Source organism: Papio anubis, chromosome 5 (genome assembly GCF_008728515.1).
Source record: "Papio anubis isolate 15944 chromosome 5, Panubis1.0, whole genome shotgun sequence".
Classification (NCBI taxonomy): domain Eukaryota; kingdom Metazoa; phylum Chordata; class Mammalia; order Primates; family Cercopithecidae; genus Papio; species Papio anubis.
The window spans coordinates 121,981,134-121,985,793 of record NC_044980.1 but is presented as its reverse complement, the minus strand read 5'-3'; positions in this window follow the sequence as shown (position 1 = coordinate 121,985,793).

Here is a 4,660-nt window from a genome sequence, read left to right as displayed (position 1 = left end):
GTACAGCAAACCACCATAGCATGTGTATATCTATGTAACAAACCTGCACATTCTACACATGTATCCCAGATCTTAAAGTACAATAATTAAATAAAAGTACTTTAACTTTGCCATCTATGACTGGAAGTATCCCACTTTTTGCTCACTAAAATATTTATAAAATTTTTTCTTGATGGAATTTGTGAGTTTTTGAAACATTTAGTAGGGAGAAAAAATATCCTGTCAACCTTTTCATATTCTTCTACCAGAAAACACTTGGAGGCTTTCAAATGACTCATTAATTTTCATCTTCCATTAAGACATTCAGAAAACTTTCTAACATTATGGAAGACTCCTTACCAATGAAGACATGTAGACATTACAGATAATATATCACCATAAATGAAATATAAGGCCTAGCCAAGCTTGAAACCAAGAAAATTATGTAGGTGCCAGAAATAAAGAGGGACCTCAAAGTCAGAAAGGTAATAGGGAACTAATACAGAATCGTTCACAGGTATATTAGACATGCTACCTGTGAAAGGAATCTGGGCTTCATGTCAAGTGGGAAAGGTAGCTAGAATTAAACCACTTTCCTAAAAGTAAGCATCACCAAGGGTTACCTTATCTGTAGAATAGAGACTAAAAACAACCAGCAAGCCTACAAATTTTGCAAACATTGTGACAGGAGGTTAAAGGGGACTTCTATTGCCCCAGAGCTGATAACCTGGCACAGAGGTGAAAACACAGGCATTAAGCATCCCTCATTCTAAAAAGAACCACTGATCTCTGGTTCTGGAAAAATCCCCTGTTAATCTTTTTAAACGTTCCAGAACTGGCTGTACTGGAATTAACCACCATCCCATACCAAATATAAATACAACACAAAGCAGAGCAATTATTGTGTGGTAAGTTGAAGCCTTCAGCATTGTAGGGACTGAGATATTTCTAATGAAAGGTATTATTTTCACCTCCTCATAGGGAAAAAATGTAAGCGTAGTATTATCTTCATTTTTCATAGTAAAGAGTAAATGCATATGGATAAATTAAGTGAATAAAACAAGAAACAGGGAATATTATAAAGCAAGCAAGATTTGAAAGACTAATCAAATATTTTAAAATGACACACAAGTGAGCATTGTGAAAAATAGAAAAATTTGAGTATCTAATGAATACAATTGAATGTACATTGAATATATTAAAAACTCTTTAGTTCATGATTATCCAAAACAAAATACTAATTCAATATTATTGGAAGAAGTTTGAGAATGAACTTAATAAATATAGAAAGAATGATAGGTAGTGTCTATTTTGTAACCCTTAAAACCTAATTTATTTAGGTAATAATTATCAACAGGCCAAACAGGTGGAAGACTGATGGGAACACTTACAACAGAATTCTGATTGTGACTTGATTAATTGGAACATCACGAAATGTGGGACAAGTCAATGTCAAGGGGAAGGTGAGAGGAAGTAGAGAGGGGGACCTTCTAGAATAAAGATCCTTAAGAAAAATCATCAAATGAAATGCATATATCTTGTGTAGATCTTAATTCAAATAAGCCAACTATTTAAAAGCCGTGTTGAGAAAACTGAGTAAATTTATGCCTTGGTTGTTAGATTATATAAAAATATTAATGGTAACATTATTAGGTGTGATATCATTGTGGTTAGGTAAGAAAATATACATATGTATTAGAGATGCGTATAGAAAATACATAGGCAGAATTTTTTTTTTTTGAGATGGAGTCTCGCTCTGTCGCCCAGGCTAGAGTGCAGTGGCATGATCTCCGCTCACTGCAAGCTCCGCCGCCTCCCATGTTCACGCCATTCTCCTGCCTCAGACTCCGGAGAAGCTGGGACTACAGGCGCCCGCCACCACGCCCGGCTAATTTTTTTGTATTTTTAGTAGAAACGGGGTTTCACCGTGTTTGCCAGGATGGTCTCGATCTCTGACCTCGTGATCCGCCTGTCTCGGCCTCCCAAAGTGCTGGGATTACAGGCGTGACTCACTGCGCCCGGCAGAAAATTTTATAAGAGCTAGAATTTTAAATTATTTAAGTACAAAATAAAAACAAAAAATGAATAAACCATGAGGCAAAATAAAATTGATAGTTATTGAATCTGGAATATAGGGAATGGTTCATTGATCTATAATTTTCGCTTTTATGTATAATTTTTAATTAGAACTTTAGATAATGTATGATGCTTACTAACTGCTTTAATCAATTGCCTAGCAGTTTAAAATGTTGGTTTATTACCAAAGCTAATTTTATTTAGGAGTATCTACAGGTGATACTCCTAAATTGGGAAGCAGATTTACTAACAAGGCAAACTCAATCTCTAGGCTTAACTTTGAAAAACTCTAACATGAATATTGAAGCCAAACTCATCACCTAAAACCTTAAGAACAAGAACAAATTCTATTTGACAACATAATGGGTTAGTTGCTTGAATCAACTCTTCAACCAAAACCAGTAATTATTCCTTAATATAATATAGAAAATACCTTCCCAGATATATCAATTAGTTGGTATGAGAGTAAGGGATTATCAGATTTTTTTTTTTTTAAAAGCAGGAACCTAGGGATGTAAGCAGAGAACTGCTACCTGCAGTCACTCCAAAAGCATTTGCCTTTGAAAGAGAGTATAATAGTATGTTTTCTTCCACTGAATTTGAACACCAAGGACTACACTTTCCTGTAGGAGTTATCTGGAAATTTTACCACTGCCTCAGGAATTGCAGAGAAAATTGACTCTTCAAATCTGGGTACAAAGTTGAAGGAAGAAAATCAGAGGGAACATTTGAAGAGAAAAAGGCTGAGAATTTTGTGTTAAAAAGCTATCAATCACAGATCCGGAAAACTCAGCCTTACGGTTAAAAAATATTCCTTCCCCCAAATTATATTCAAAATGCTTAAATTCAGACATAAAAGGAAAACCTGGTAGGCGGTCATAAAAAGACATAGTACTTCTAGAGAAACAATAAAAAAGGGACTCATTACCAGGAGATTGCACATAATATTATAAGTAAACTCTTCAAGAAAAATGAACGCAATCCAAAAACTTTGGTTATGCAAATTGTGAAAGTCTCTTAACATGGTGAAAATGAAAATAAATATGAAATGTCTTCTTATGTTTAAGACATTATCATTGCTCTAAACGATAATTGAGTGTCTAAAGTAAAAATAGAGCACAGTACTATGGTTGGACCAATGTGGAAGAGTAAGATGCAGTATGAAGATAACACAAAAGATGAGAGGTGAGGCCAGGCACGGTGGCTTATGCCTGTAATCCCAGAACTTTGGGAGGCAGAGATGGGTAGATCACCTGAGGTCAGGGGTTTAAGACGAGCCTGGCCAACATAATGAAACTTTGTCTCTACTAAAAATACAAAAATTAGCCAGGCATGGTGGTGGTGGGTGCCTGTAATCCCAGCGGGAGGCTGAGGCAGGAGAAATCACTTGAACCCAGGAGGTGGAGGTTGTACTGAGCCAAGATTGTGCCACTGCACCCCAGCCTGGGCGACAGAGCAAGACTACATCTCAAAAAAAAAGATGGGAGGAGAATTTGAAATATACTGTTGCAAAGTTTTTATGGTACATAAAATGTAAAAATATTACAAGACTGTTATTTTTTAAAGTTGTATATTGTAAACCTCAGGGAACTCACTTTAAAAATGAAAAAAGGAGTATAAATAATAAATCAGTAGTAGAAATAAACTAGAAGCCAAAAGGTCTCAATAAAATGCAGGCAGAAAAAAGAACAAAGGAGAAATGAAGAAACAAACAGAATTATCTAGAAATACGGTAACTTTTAGCCATGTAAATAGATTAAATGTAAATGGTCGAAAAATATCAGTTAAAACAGATTGTCAGATTTGATTTTAAAATGAAGCAACTGTATGCAATGAAAAACATTTCAATACAGAAGGATAGTGAAAGTAAAACAATGGTAACAATATATTGCTCAATCACTAATCAAAAGACACCTGAACTGACAATATTTAGATAAAAGAAAGCAGACTTCAGAAAAAGGAGTATTACCAGGAATAAAGATGAACATTACATAGTGATAAAAGGTTCACTCACCAAAAGGACACAGAAATCCTAAATATGCATACATCTAACCAGACTTTCAAAATACTTGAAACAAAAACTAATAGAACTAAAAAGAGAAATCAACAAATCCATAATAATGGTTGGAGATTTCAGCACTTTTCTCTCAGTAATTGACAGAAAGAAAAAAAAAAAAAAAAAGCCAGTAATTAAGGATTATAGAAAGCCTGCAAAATACTATCAACCAATTTGGCCTAAATGACATTTATAAAGCAACCCACGAAACAACAGTAAATGCACAGCTTTCAAGTGCACATGTCTTTAGGGTGGGTAAGGTAAAAGCCTTATCTTTATTAATCCTGGGACATCTCCAGGGTTCTCTATCTTTAGGGAGACATGATCTCTAATTTCTAAGACATGTTTGTTGTACAGAAATGCTTTTTGCTCAGATGGCTTGAACTATATAGGAATCTAAGAAATACAGGGAGAACTGTTTCCCCACACCAGAATACCAGAAAAAAAAAAAAAAATACTTCAAAGTATTGAAGTTGCAGAATTTGTGTTCTATAATCATGATGCAATTAAGTTAGAAATCATTAATGATCAATTATGTCAAAGGTCAAA